Below are 15,043 nucleotides of genomic sequence, written 5' to 3' on the forward strand. Positions count from 1 at the left end.
ACGTTATTTGGGACGTGGCTCAGTGGAGTAGACTTACATACGACGAAACATATTCGGATAGGGATATGTGCACTACTATGGGCGATATGGAATACTAGAAATGATTTGATTTTTAATGAGACAAACTTCACGAATTTTTTGCAGGTTATCTACAGAGCTACAACGTGGATACGTATGTGGTCATTACTCACTCATGTGGAATTCAGGGAGCTTTTGGTTATTGGGTGCAACCGATGGAAGACGGTAGCGCGGGCTATCTTCAGCCGATTTGGATGGCGTGCTGATAATAGGCTAGGTGTATAGGCATCATAGCCTGATCTGTATCGCCGGATGTGACATCTTTTTTTACGATTTATTTCATTTTGCACTATGATTATGGGCCCCTAGTGACCCTAAGTCTATGTTACTTTATCTTTAATAAGATGGCTGCATGCATCGATTGATGCAGAGGCCGGGGTTTTGCCTCCTTTTCCAAAAAAAATCCATCTTCTGTGACGCCACACAGACCATGGATATGAAACGAGAGAGGCAAAGCATCCAGCGCCTCAGGCGAAGGTTGGCGCGATGGGTGGACGTCGCTGTAACATGCGGCGGCAAGGCTAAGGTGGTGCTCGGAGGAATTGGTTGAAGAGGAGAGAGCGGTGGGAGGAGGGAGAGCTCAGAGAGAATACATTTTTTTTCTCAAATTTGAGCACAAAGGGCATGTTTCAGGAGCAACTTCTTAAAATTTTGAGTAGCCGAAGACTTGAGGTATGGGCTAGCAGGGGCTTTAACTTCCTGTTAGCCAAGCGACCACGCAGGCGGCGGCGGACATGCAAGCGACGGCGGAGGAAGCCAAGCGGTTGCGCGACGAGCGGTAGGTGGCAGCCAACCAGGATTGCTGCGGCCCCTAGCCCTTCCGCCGCTGGAAAGACCGCATTTTTAGGCCAGGCTAGGCATGCGTACGAGGTTATTTTTTTCATGAATATGCAAGATTGCGTATCATTTTATTGATAAAAAGAAGGAGAAAAGGGGGTGCAGCCAATCAGGGCAGAAATAAAGCCAAGATCGTTGGAGCAGACAGGAGGGAGTTGCTCAGCTCGGACCTAGGAAAAACTATGACAAGAGTACAAGACTATAGTGCTAAGTCCTCGGGCCCGCGCGAACCCAAGTCTTGGCCTTGGGTACCTCTCTTAGTTTTTTCTAGGTTTTTAAAATTTTAGTTTAATTTATCTAGTTTAGTTGTAATATGTCAGAACCTTATCCAGTTTTAAGTGAAAGTCGTCTGGCTTGCATAAAATTCTTTCAATTTTTTAAATGGCCACTGCTACAAATCATCCGGATGATGTTTGCAGAAAATCATCCGCTTCGGGAGTCGTCCGATCTGGCGAACAGGGCCGTTTGAGTCATACGCTCTGCAACCCGTCTTCCTCTCCTCTTGGCAGACAACCATGAGGACCCCCCGACCTTGTCTCTCTGTAGCACCTCGACAGCCCCTGGCTATGCTGCATCACAACTCGGAGAACCACACTGGCGGCACTGACGATGCTCCATGGCAGCACAGCCGACCCCCATGATTCTCCATCGCAGCACTAGCTCTGCTCCTCACTGGCCACCATATGGAGCAGTCGTCGATGTTGCCAGCCACCGTATCCAGCACTGACAGAGCTCCAATGCAGCAACCGCGATTCCGGCAAAGCTCTAATGCAGCAACCGGCAACTCCGACGAAGCTCCAATGCAACCCCGGCGACTACGGCGAAGCTCCAATGCAGCAATCGGCGACTCCGACGAAGCTCCAATGCAACCCCGGCGACTACGGCGAAGCTCCAATGCAGCAACCACTACAAGAAATATGTCAGCTTGCGACCATCACTATTGGTCACTGAAAGGTCATTGTTTTTCATTTGCGACCTTTTTGCGACCAAAAACAGATGGTCAAAAGCTGGCGGTCGTAAACTGAAATTAGTGACCTTCTTTGTGATATGTAAAAGGTCGTTGGTTCCACGGCCAAATTTTTGGTCACTAGCAACCTCCCCAGGCCACGTAGGCATCCAACGTGGCAAGCTGATGTGGCACAAGAATCAGCCCGGTCCAATTCGGTTTTCTACATGGGCCTAGCCCAACAATTCGGCATTTTTATATATTTTTTCTATCAATTTTTGATCAGCTTCATGGGCCAAGCCCAACATTTTTATGTCCATTTCATTTATCCTTTTTGTTCTGCCTTCTTAGAAATGCACGATGCGATTTGTTTGGGCCATAGCCTTCTTAGAGCCCAAATATTGTTTGGTCCAGTAGAATATTTGGTCTTTTTAATTCACAGATTCCAATTTATACACATTTAAAAATCAAACAATTAGTAATTCTCTTATTAAATGATCAAATCCAGAACTCATATGATCAACATTCACAAAAACATACAAGACTGCACATCCGCAGTAACATAGCTTGAACAAGCCTAATTACAGTTTATATCCAAGAAGTGTACGTGCAATCCAAAACATGGTGACAAATATGAACCGAAACTATGGTTCACACCCTTGCTTGGCTCTTTGCTGTCAAAGTATATAGTCGTCCTTGGACCTTGGGAGCTACCACCAACAGCACGGTTGTCCTGGTTGTACTTCTGTGGTCAAAGTCCTCACCTGGAAAATATTATACAACTCAGTTATATATTCACGACTCATAACTCATGACATGACATGACACTAAGAGAGAACATCATAGAGACTCAACCAGATCCTAATATAAAGGCTATTCAAACCATAGCTAATTTATTCCAGTATTTTTGGACATGTGTGTTGCTGCTGTTTTCTGGAAACATGGAGTACAAGTATTTTTGGAAACATGGAAGAACATGATTTATTATCCTGGAGACTAGACAAGAGTTGTTCTGACCATTGTTACTCCAGTGAAGAGGATGACTAAAATCGCTCAATGGTTGAGAATACACCAACAACTTCAAACTCTCCTAACGAAAGATTCGAGTGCTGGAAACCTAGAAGCGGGACAGATTATAGAGTTACCTGAGTGGAGTAAGGGACTATTTAAAACATAGGAATTTCAAAGGAATCAGTCCATTTCCTGCAGGAACATAAATTAAAGTTAGTGTTCAAAACTTAGCACTAGAATACCAGTCTCAAACTTTTCAAACTTTGCATAATTAAGGGAACAGCCCCAGCAAGCATCAGACTTTTCTGAAGTTATGTCCAACTTGCAGAACAAAGTGACTTCTCAAAACAACAAGTTGTAATGATTGCGGGAAAACATTGTTGAACTACAATTAGAGAATGGTCTCCAAGATGTATTAAACATACACATGTGAGTACTGGACAACTGATATAGAGATGAGCTACACATTTACTGGTCACTTCAGAAGATGGCATGACAAGAGATTGATTACACTATAAATATATTTCCATGGTTGAAACAAATAGCTCCTCAACAAACTGGAAAGCATAATAACTGCATATGCGTCTATCATTTCCTAACCAGAGAATACATCCTTGAACTTAGGATGACCTGACAAGATGCATTCAGTCAAGACAAGGCAGTGCAACAACGGTGCATCATTAGTGCCACAAGTCCACCACAAAATCAAGCATGCCATGCCACAACTCTGAACTCAAGGAGGAAGCAGAGACAAGCCGTGACTTACAGTTGTAGCTTAGAAACCAAGCATAAGGGCAATTCAAGTACAAAACTCTGGAGTTAATACCTGATCCTTGACAGACTTGGCCATCTTGCGGAACTCCTTGCGCATCAGAGTCTTGTGCTGGAGCTTGGCAGGGGTGTTCTGCTTCTTGGTCTTGGTCGTGGACAGGACAACAGGGGAGCAACTAGAGTAGAATCTGGGCTTGTGGTAGAAGAATAGAAAAATTGATACTAGGCCGTTGGATCAAACATGGTTGGTACAGATTCTGTTTGAGGGATCCCAGGCCACTTATTGTACATTTCATGAAAACCCCCCTAGTACAGTTAGATATAAAACAGGAGCTTTTGCAGTAACCACATCAAAGTTTCTCATATTGAATCGTTGTATCCTTGTAATGCAACCAATTTGGAACTTCACACATTTGTGCCTCCTCTTAACTCAGCAGAATTGACGCTTGCCAAATTACCAACACCCTCAAACTTAGGTTCATCTTCCTGAACCATACCCTTTTTTCACAATCAAAGGTGCTCAAATTTAGTTAGTTTGGATACAAATAGCAAGTTAATTCAGAAAAGCATTACCAGCGGTAGCTTAGCACACAAGTATGCACAAAAACTAGCCTCTACAAATAAAAGACGTAGTAAAATTACAAAAGGCTTGGCCTAGCTCCTCAATTTCATACAGGATACCGTAGTCTAACCAAACCATGGCATTGAGCTTTTCGAACAGGCAGTTTCATCAAGCATGCAATCTGTTTCCACAACGTGGTTACCTCTTGAGATATTGATTGTTTCTTTTTTGGTGTACTGAAATCATCAATGAGAAGCATTTTGGAATTAATCTCTCCAAATAGCATCACTGAAATCTTGATTTTGAACACTATTGGTAGATTCAACGTCTGCAAACCATTTTTTTAGCAAAATAACATCAAAACAAGGATAACAGAATATTAGGCACATCAAGATATTCTTGCCTTTCCAAGATGGTTGTTCTCACCTGATAGTGTTGGTACACAGTTTAAGACCATTGGAACCAAGGGCTCTCCTAAAGGCGATTTTGCACTATTGATCCCCTCCATTACCAGATCCTGGGATGAGAATTGCAAAGTCCACATGGACCAGAACAAGGGCACAACAACTTATGGCAACAGTTCTAATGTTCTTTAGGCATAGAAAAGAATTTATGTATCATAATTATCAAGGTAAACAATCTGTCATTGCAAAGACCGAAGATAATGGAAGTGCAAAAGAGTGCAGATGATGCGAAAAAACAGGGGGTATGTTTGTTTAACATATATTTCTAGATAACAAATGAGTCTGCAATTGGCTTTTGAGCGAACACTTGAACCTGAGACTCAGCAGGAATGATATGGCCATTAATTATTCATGTTCTATATATTCTGTTACATACCGTGACAATTTAGACCATAATGGTTGGCTTTGCTGTTGTAGAATTTCTTCAGCTTTGGCGAGTTATTCATCCAGCCATGTCCTGTTTTTGTTCCAGGAAAAAACGATCCTTCCATAGAGTCCTTCTGAGTTAGGACCTCTACTGTTAGAGCCTTCTGGTTCATTAATCGAGAAAGAAAATGCTAGTACCAAATTAGTAGAGAAGGTTAAAGAGAGTACGAGGTATAACCATTTCAATTTGATTCATCCATTTGCATAAGAAAATCGTGTATTATAATTGTTTGCACAAATATTCAAAACAACTATTACATTTGGCCATTTCTTTACCAGATTTTGTGTTCTGTTTCTGACACTAACGATGCTTCATGGCATCACAGAATATATATATTTTCTATGGTGATAATTTCTGACAATATTATTATTTGAGTGATATGATTACCAATAGTAATTTGGTAAGGAACCAAAATAGTCTAATTAGTTGTTGCCTCTTTTCATTCCTTGCATTAAACTATATTTAAAATGTTAAAATGTATTTCATCTTCTTTGTGCTGCACATATTCTGTTGCAAGGGACACGTCTCTTAGCAATTGATACATGAGCTGCTATGGGCTTATTAAGAAACTCTTAATTGACTCAGAAACAGAAGCATGCTTTCCAGAGAATCCTGACAGATTTGGCATATGTCCTTCCAATAGAAATACTCATGCTTCTACTAGTGAGTCTTTTTTGTTGGATTTGTACGTCCTGAATAAGTCTTTGGAGGTGCTGCTCGTGAATATGGTTGTACATGAACGGGTAACCAACCAACTATACGGCAGTTAAAAGTTTCTTTTTGTCTTTCCGAGCAGATAAAATTTAAAATAAATCATCAATCTCAAGCTCATATTGACATCAAAAGTTCAGACAAAGGTATTTTAACGCGTTGTCAATTGCTAGAACAAGGTAATCGTGTAATACTAAGAACCAAGGCAACACATCTATGCCCAAGAATCACTTCTTTATACGTCAATGACTAAACAGTTTCAGCACTTTCCAAAAAAGGAAGTGTAATATGGATATGATGCGAGAATAACTCAATCAGAACATGCACCATTCATTAATTGGAGAACAATTTCGAATCTAAAAATGCAAAACAATTAACACACACTGGATCTAAACAAACGTGACAACTTGCAACCTTATAGTCTATTCTGTACATGTTTACCAATGTAGGCAAGCACACAAACATAGGAAAATAGCATCAAGTGCAACAACGTGAGGCGTTCAGAGATCTGCCTCATATTCGCTAGATAGAAATCAAAATAAACTGAACTTGACTGGCCACAGGAGCATACCTTGATGTTCAGCGTGAGAGGGGAAGGAGCAGATGAGCCCAACATGGGACAGCCATAACTAAGCTATTGGGGGCACAGATTCTGGCGGAGCTTGGAAGTACATGGATCCTCGTACTGGAACTGGGCCGCCGGCGACGAGACGGTCAGGAGCCGTCAGAGCGAAGATGGAACGACACCTTTGGTACAAGCTTGGCACCGGATCTGAACGCCGCCACCGTCGCCAAGCGAGAGAGACAGAGATGGGCGAGAGGGGTTGGTCCAGGAGGGATTTCTTACGCCATTAGATTGGGGAAATTTGGGGGCTGCACTGCCGCTACGGAGGGCTCGAAGAAGAAGGGCACCGGGAGCAAATTGACCAGGAGAGAGGGACTCGAATGTTAAATTGTTTGCACGGATTCCCCCACTACAATCTGTATCATTCATATTCGATCTGATGGCCCAGAATCAATTTTTCTATTCTTCTACCACAAGTCCAGATTCTACTCTAGTTGCTCCCGGACAACAGCCTTGTCCTCTCCTGCTGATGGCTGGACCGCCACGGTCTTGCTGTTTGCCAAGCCTGAAACCACATCAGCCCCACAGCAAGTTAGCTCCTTGTAGAGACACTTGCAAACAAAAGGGTTAAAACACTGCAAAGAGCTACGGACTGGAGAACTTGTAGGAGTGGACATTGTAGAGGTTGTTCGGCTCGTTGCTGAACCGCAGCTTGGCGTTGCTGTTGCCGAACTATTTTATCAAGAAGCAGTTGTTCTTCTTCACGAGCTCCCAGACCAGAGACCCTGGAACGGTAATCATTTCCCTTGGCCTACATCACCAAAACAACAACCAAAAGTCAGATTCTACAGCTAGCAACAAGCAACAGGACGCACTAATCCTACAGAATCAAGGAAACATTTGACTATTTGAGCAAAATTGTATGCTGATTGCAAGTAGAAACAAGTACAGAGCATCACCAGGATCAAAATATAGCAATAATGGGCCAACGATAATGTACTACTAGAGTACGAGCTCTTACACGTGATGCGAAGCAATCAATGCTCCAAGTGGGCGTAAAAGATATAGTAACTTGAATTGGACGTCTACATTGGCGGTCTATTTTCACTACCGGTACTGTAACTCGGATTAAACTAAGGACCACTGATACGACTCCGTCGTATCTATAATTTTTGATTGTTCCATGCCAATATTATTCAACTTTCATATATTTTGGCAACTTTTTATATTATTTTTGGGACTAACATATTGATCCAGTGCCCAGTGCCAGTTCCTGTTTGTTGCATGTTTTATGTTTCGCAGAAACCCAATATCAAACGGAGTCCAAACAGGATAAAAACGGACGGAGAATTATTTTGGAATATTTATAATTTTTGGGAAGTAAAATCAACGCTAGACGGTCCCCGAGGGGGCAACGAGGCAGGGGGGCGCGCCCTAGACCCTCGTGGGCACCCCGTAAGGCGGTTGACGCTCTTCTTTTTCCGCAAGAAAGCTAATTTTATGAGAAAGATTCTCCCCAATCGGAGTTACGGATCTCCGGATATAAAAGAAACGGTGAACGGCCAGAACCTGGGAGCGCAGAAACAGAGAGAGACAGATCCAATCTCGGAGGGGCTCTTGCCCCTCCCAAGCCATGGAGGCCAAGGACCAGAGGGGAAACCCTTCTCCCATCTAGGGAGGAGGTCAAGGAAGAAGAAGAAGAAGGGGGGTCCTCTCCCCCTTGCTTCCGGTGGCGCCGGAACGCTGCCGGGGGCCATCATCATCACCGCAATCTTCACCAACAACTTCACCGCCATCATCACCAACTCTTCCCCCCTCTATGCAGCGGTGTAACCTCTCTCTTACCCGCTGTAATCTCTACTTAAACATGGTGCTCAACGCTATATATTATTTCCCAATGATGTATGGCTATCCTATGATGTTTGAGTAGATCTGTTTTGTCCTAATGGCTATTTGATGATCAAGATTGGTTTGAGTTGCATGTTTTATTATTGGTGTTGTCCTATGGTGCTCTCTGTGTCGCGCAAGCGTGAGGGATCCCCGCTGTAGGGTTTGCAATATGTTTATGATTTGCTTATGGTGGGTGGCGTGAGTGACAGAAGCACAGACCCGAGTAAGTAGGTTGTTTGCGAATGGGATAAATGAGACTTGATACTTTAATGCTATGGTTGGGTTTTACCTTAATGATATTTAGTAGTTGCGGATGCTTGCTAGAGTTCCAATCATAAGTGCATATGATCCAAGTAGAGAAAGTATGTTAGCTTATGCCTCTCCCTCAAATAAAATTGCAATAATGATTACCGGTCTAGTTATCGATTGCCTAGGGACAAATAACTTTCTCGTGACAAAAAGCTCTCTACTAAAACTAATTTAGTTGTGTCTTTATCTAAACAGCCCCTAGCTTTTATTTACACACTCTTTATTATCTTGCAAACCTATGCAAAAACACCTACAAAGTACTTCTAGTTTCATACTTGTTCTAGGTAAAGCGAACGTCAAGCATGCGTAGAGTTGTATCGGCGGTCGATAGAACTTGAGGGAATATTTGTTCTACCTTTAGCTCCTCGTTGGGTTCGACACTCTTACTTATCGAAAGAGGCTAAAATTGATCCCTTATACTTGTGGGTTATCAAGACCTTTTTCTGGCGCCGTTGCCGGGGAGCAATAGCGTGGGGTGAATATTCTCGTGTGTGCTTGTTTGCTTTATCACTAAGTATTTTTTTTTGTTCTTAGTTGTTTTCTATCTTTAGTTATGGGTAGGAAACGCAAAATACCAAAAAAATTAGTTGTACCTACTGAACCAATGGTTGAAGAACCACTCAAAATCTATCACACTCCTGAAGCTTATTACTTGGATCATCTTCGATCCCTATGTGCTCGTGCTGAAACCCCAACTAGCTTAGTTGAGGGCAAAACTTTAGATGAGCATGCATGTTATGTGCGACACCGTATATCTGAAAAAGGGAAACTTTTGCTGGGTCAAATTCATCATTTGCAATGCTATGCTTGGAATTTATGTTATATATATGATTTTACTTGTTGTTCTAAAAACCCTAAGAAACACCTTCCCAACCAATGTGAGTTTAGTGATAATGGAATCGTATCTTCGTATGCCAAGGGTGTTTATAATTACTATGATATTCAACAAATTGAAGAATTTGTTGCTTTTAAGGGTGCTTATGAAATTGCTTCTTTGATTGAAAAGTATGGTGCTACTCTTTACAAATCTGAAAATTTTGCCATACTTAAATATTGCTATGATAATTATGCTTCTAATGCCTATGTTGAACTATATATTGAGGACTACTCCGCTGTCCAAGAAGAGACTAATATTTTGCAGGAGTCTATGGAAGAAGAAATTGATGAAATTGTGAGCTCATTGGATGAAAAAGATGATGAGGAGAGCGAATAACAAAAGGAGGAAGAGCGGATTAGCTACCCGTGCCCACCTTCTAATGAGAGTAACTCTTCAACTCATACATTGTTTAATTTCCCTTCGTGCTTACCGAAGGATGACTGCTATGATGATTGTTATGATCCCGTTGATTCTCTTGAAATACCCCTTTTTGATGATGCTTGCTATGCTTGTGGCCAAGATGCCAATATGAATTATGCTTATGGAGATGAACTTGCTATAGTTCCTTATGTTAAACATGAAATTGTTGCTATTGCACCCACGCATGATAATCCTACTATCTTTTTGAATTCTCCCTACTACACTATATCGGAGAAGTTTGCCCTTATTAAGGATAATATTGATGGGTTGTGTTTTACTACCACACATGATGATTTTGATAGATATAATATGCATGTGCTTGCTGCTCCTACTTGCAATTATTATGAGAGAGGAACTACATCTCCACCTCTTTATGTTTCCAACACGATAGAATTGCAAGAAACTGTTTATACTATGCATTGGCCTTTACTTTGTGTGCATGAATTGTTCTTTTATGACATGCCGATGCATAGGAAGAGAGTTAGACTTCGCTGTTGCATGATATATGTTGCTTTGTGCTCACTACTAAATGCCAAACCATTGCTAATTCAAATTGGCGTTGATATACCTTGGGATCCGGGTGGATCCATTACTTGAGCACCTTATGCCTAGCTTAATGGCTTTAAAGAAAGCGCTGCCAGGGAGACAACCCAGAAGTATTAGAGAGTCATTTATTTCTGTTGTGTGCTTTTATAAAGTTTGGAAATAAAAATAATGTGCCAAGGTTTGCCTTTAGGATGTTTACAATACTTGTTGGTTTGTGCGGTGCAGGACAGAAACTTTGGCTGTAGTGCGTGATTTTACATTTTATACTGGGACGTCAAATGGTTCTGATTATTTTTGCACTGTCTTTCTATACAAATTTTTTATTTTTCCTAATTTTGGCAGAATTTTTCAAGTATCAGAAGTATAGTGAATGTTCAGATTGTTACAGATTGTTCTGTTTTAGACAGATTCTGTTTTTTGATGCATAGTTTGCTTGTTTTGATGAAACTATCAATTTATATCAGTGGATTAAGCCATGGAAAAGTTATATTACAGTAGACATAATGCAAAAACAAAATATGAATTGGTTTTCAACAGTACTTAGAGTAGTGATTTGCTTTATTATACTAACGGATCTTACCAAGTTTTCTGTTGAAGTTTTGTGTGGATGAAGTGTTCGATGATCGAGAAGGTCTCGATATGAGGAAAAGGAGGAGAGGCAAGAGCTCAAGCTTGGGGATGCCCAAGGCACCCCAAGTAAATATTCAAGGAGACTCAAGCGTCTAAGCTTGGGGATGCCCCGGAAGGCATCCCCTCTTTCTTCAACAAGTATCGGTATGTTTTCGGATTCGTTTCATTCATGCGATATGTGCAAATCTTGGAGCGTCTTTTGCATTTAGTTTTCACTTTTCTTTTATGCACCATGCTGGTATGAGATAATCCTTGGTTGATTTATAGAATTCTCATTGCACTTCACTTATATCTTTTGAGTATGGCTTTATAGAATGCTTCATATGCTTCACTTATATCATTTAAAGTTTGGATTGCCTGTTTCTCTTCACATAGAAAACCGCCATTTATAGAATGCTCTTTTGCTTCACTTATATTTGTTAGAGCGTGGGCATATCTTTTGTAGAAAGAATTAAACTCTCTTGCTTCACTTATATCTATTTAGAGAGATGACAGGAATTGGTCATTCACATGGTTAGTCATAAAATCCTACATAAAACTTGTAGATCACTGAATATGATATGTTTGATTCCTTGCAATAGTTTTGTGATATAAAGGTGGTAATATTAAAGTGTGCTAGTGGGTAGTTGTGGATTAGTAGAAATACTTGTGTTGAGGTTTGTGATTCCTGAAGCATGCATGTATGGTGAACCGTTATGTGATGAAGTCGGAGCATGATTTATTTTTTGATTGCCATCCTTTGTGTTGAGGTAGGGATCGCGCGATGGTTAACTCCTACCAACCCTTCCCCTAGGAGCATGCGTCTAATACTTGTTTTCGATAGCTTTTAAATTTTTGCAATAAGTATGTGAGTTCTTTATGACTAATGTTGAGTCCATGGATTATACGCACTCTCACCCTTCCACCATTGCTAGCCTCTCTAGTACCGCGCAACTTTCGCCGGTGCATTACACCCACGATATACCTTCCTCAAAACAGCCACCATACCTACCTATTATGGCATTTCCATAGCCATTCCGAGATATATTGCCATGCAACTTCCATCATCATCATATACATGACTTGAGCATTCATTGTCATATTGCTTTGCATGATCGTAAGACAGCTAGCATGATGTTTTCATGGCTTGTCCGTTTTTTGATTTCGTTGCTATGCTAGATCATTGGACATCCCGGTACACCGCCGGAGGCATTCATATAGAGTCATATCTTTGTTCTAGTATCGAGTTGTAATATTGAGTTGTAAGTAAATAAAAGTGTGATGATCATCATTATTAGAACATTGTCCCATGTGAGGTTATCAAAATAAAAGAGGCCAAAGAAGCCCAAATAAAAAAAAGAGGCCAAAGAAGCCCACCAAAAAAAAGGGAGAAAAAATAAAAATAAAAAAATGAGAGAAAAAGAGAGAAGGGGCAATGTTACTATCCTTTTACCACACTTGTGCTTCAAAGTAGCACCATGTTCTTCATATAGAGAGTCTCTTGAGTTATCACTTTCATATGCTAGTGGGAATTTTCATTGTAGAACTTGGCTTGTATATTCCAATGATGGGCTTCCTCAAATGCCCGAGGTCTTCATGAGCAAGCAAGTTGGATGCACACCCACTTAGTTTTCAGTTTGAGATTTCTTACACTTATAGCTCTTAGTGCATCCGTTGCATGGCAATCCCTACTCACTCACATTGATATCTATTGATGGGCATCTCCATAGCCCGTTGATACGCCTAGTTGATGTGAGACTATCTTCTCCTTTTTGTCTTCTCCACCACCATCATATTCTATTCCACCTATAGTGCTATGTCCATGGCTCACGCTCATGTAAAGTTGAAAAGGTTTGAGAACACTAAAGTATGAAACAATTGCTTGGCTAATTTCGGGGTTGTGCATGATTGAAATATTTTGTGTGGTGAAGATGGAGCATAGCCAGACTATATGATTTTGTAGGGATAACTTTCTTTGGCCATGTTATTTTGAAAAGACATGATTGCTTTATTAGTATGCTTGAAGTATTATTGTTTTTATGTCCGATAGACTATTGCTTTGAATCACTCGTGTCTTAATATTCATGCCATGATTAGATCACATGATCAAGATTATGCTAGGTAGCATTCCACATCAAAAATTATCTTTTTTTATCATTTACCTACGCGAGGAAGAGCAGGAATTAAGCTTGGGGATGCTGATACGTCTCCGTCGTATCTATAATTTTTTATTGTTCCATGCCAATATTATTCAACTTTCATATATTTTTGGCAACTTTTTATATTATTTTTGGGACTAACATATTGATCCAGTGCCCAGTGCCACTTCCTGTTTGTTGCATGTTTTATGTTTCGCAGAAACCCAATATCAAACGGAGTACAAACGAGATAAAAACGGACGGAGAATTATTTTGCAATATTTATGATTTTTGGGAAGTAAAATCAACGCGAGACGGTCCCCGAGAGGGCCACGAGGTAGGGGGGCGCGCCCCAGGGGGGCAGGCATGCCCTGGACCCTCGTGGGCACCCCGTAAGGCGGTTGACGCGCTTCTTTTGCCGCAAGAAAGCTAATTTTATGAGAAAGATCTGGGCGAAAGATTCACCCCAATCGGAGTTACGGATCTACAGATATAAAAGAAACGGTGAAGGGCCAGAATCTGGGAGCGCAGAAACAGAGAGAGACAGAGAGACAGATCCAATCTCGGAGGGGCTCTCGCCCCTCCCAAGCCATGGAGGCCAAAGACCAGAGGGGAAACCCTTCTCCCATCTAGGGAGGAGGTCAAGGAAGAAGAAGAAGAAGGGGGGCCCTCTCCCCCTTGCTTCCGGTGGCGCCGGAACGCTGCCGGGGGTCATCATCATCACCGCAATCTTCACCAACAACTTCACCGCCATCATCACCAACTCTTCCCCCCTCTATGCAGCGGTGTAACCTCTCTCTTACCCACTGCAATCTCTACTTAAACATGGTGCTCAACGCTATATATTATTTCCCAATGATGTATGGCTATCCTATGATGTTTGAGTAGATCTGTTTTGTCCTAATGGCTATTTGATGATCAAGATTGGTTTGAGTTGCATGTTTTATTATTGGTGTTGTCCTATGGTGCTCTCTGTGTCGCGCAAGCGTGAGGGATCCCCGCTGTAGGGTTTGCAATATGTTTATGATTTGCTTATGGTGGGTGGCGTGAGTGACAGAAGCACAGACCCGAGTAAGTAGGTTGTTTGCGAATGGGATAAATGGGACTTGATACTTTAATGCTATGGTTGGGTTTTACCTTAATGATATTTAGTAGTTGCGGATGCTTGCTAGAGTTCCAATCATAAGTGCATATGATCCAAGTAGAGAAAGTATGTTAGCTTATGCCTCTCCCTCAAATAAAATTGCAATAATGATTACCGGTCTAGTTATCGATTGCCTAGGGACAAATAACTTTCTCGTGACAAAAAGCTCTCTACTAAAACTAATTTAGTTGTGTCTTTATCTAAACAGCCCCTAGCTTTTATTTACACGCTCTTTATTATCTTGCAAACCTATGCAAAAACACCTACAAAGTACTTCTAGTTTCATACTTGTTCTAGGTAAAGCGAACGTCAAGCATGCGTAGAGTTGTATCGGCGGTCGATAGAACTTGAGGGAATATTTGTTCTACCTTTAGCTCCTCGTTGGGTTCGACACTCTTACTTATCGAAAGAGGCTAAAATTGATCCCTTATACTTGTGGGTTATCAAGACCTTTTTCTGGCGCCGTTGCCGGGGAGCAATAGCGTGGGGTGAATATTCTCGTGTGTGCTTGTTTGCTTTATCACTAAGTATTTTTTTTTTGTTCTTAGTTGTTTTCTATCTTTAGTTATGGGTAGGAAACGCAAAATACCAAAAAAATTAGTTGTACCTACTGAACCAATGGTTGAAGAACCACTCAAAATCTATCACACTCCTGAAGCTTATTACTTGGATCATCTTCGATCCCTATGTGCTCGTGCTGAAACCCCAACTAGCTTAGTTGAGGGCAAAACTTTAGAT

The 15,043-nt window shown here is 41.3% G+C and overlaps 1 long non-coding RNA gene across 7 annotated transcripts; it reads right to left on the minus strand.

The window, feature by feature from the left end:
* Positions 1-2,320: 2,320 nt before the first annotated feature.
* On the minus strand, positions 2,321-6,728 carry LOC109770595 (uncharacterized). Of its 7 annotated transcripts, none has more exons than XR_012188995.1 (6): positions 6,379-6,728; positions 4,632-5,169; positions 4,408-4,533; positions 3,699-4,141; positions 3,007-3,064; positions 2,321-2,625 (listed from the first exon to the last, which is right to left on the minus strand). It is a non-coding gene; the product is annotated as an uncharacterized lncRNA (long non-coding RNA). The 7 variants fall into 7 exon arrangements; XR_012188996.1 differs by having other exon boundaries at positions 3,699-4,533; positions 4,632-4,722; positions 5,046-5,199; positions 6,379-6,726; XR_012188994.1 differs by having other exon boundaries at positions 3,699-4,533; positions 4,632-4,722; positions 5,046-5,169; positions 6,379-6,725.
* Between the last annotated feature and the right edge of the window lie 8,315 nt (positions 6,729-15,043).

The sequence above is a fragment of the Aegilops tauschii genome, chromosome 7, assembly GCF_002575655.3.
Source record: "Aegilops tauschii subsp. strangulata cultivar AL8/78 chromosome 7, Aet v6.0, whole genome shotgun sequence".
NCBI classification, from domain to species: Eukaryota; Viridiplantae; Streptophyta; class Magnoliopsida; order Poales; family Poaceae; genus Aegilops; species Aegilops tauschii.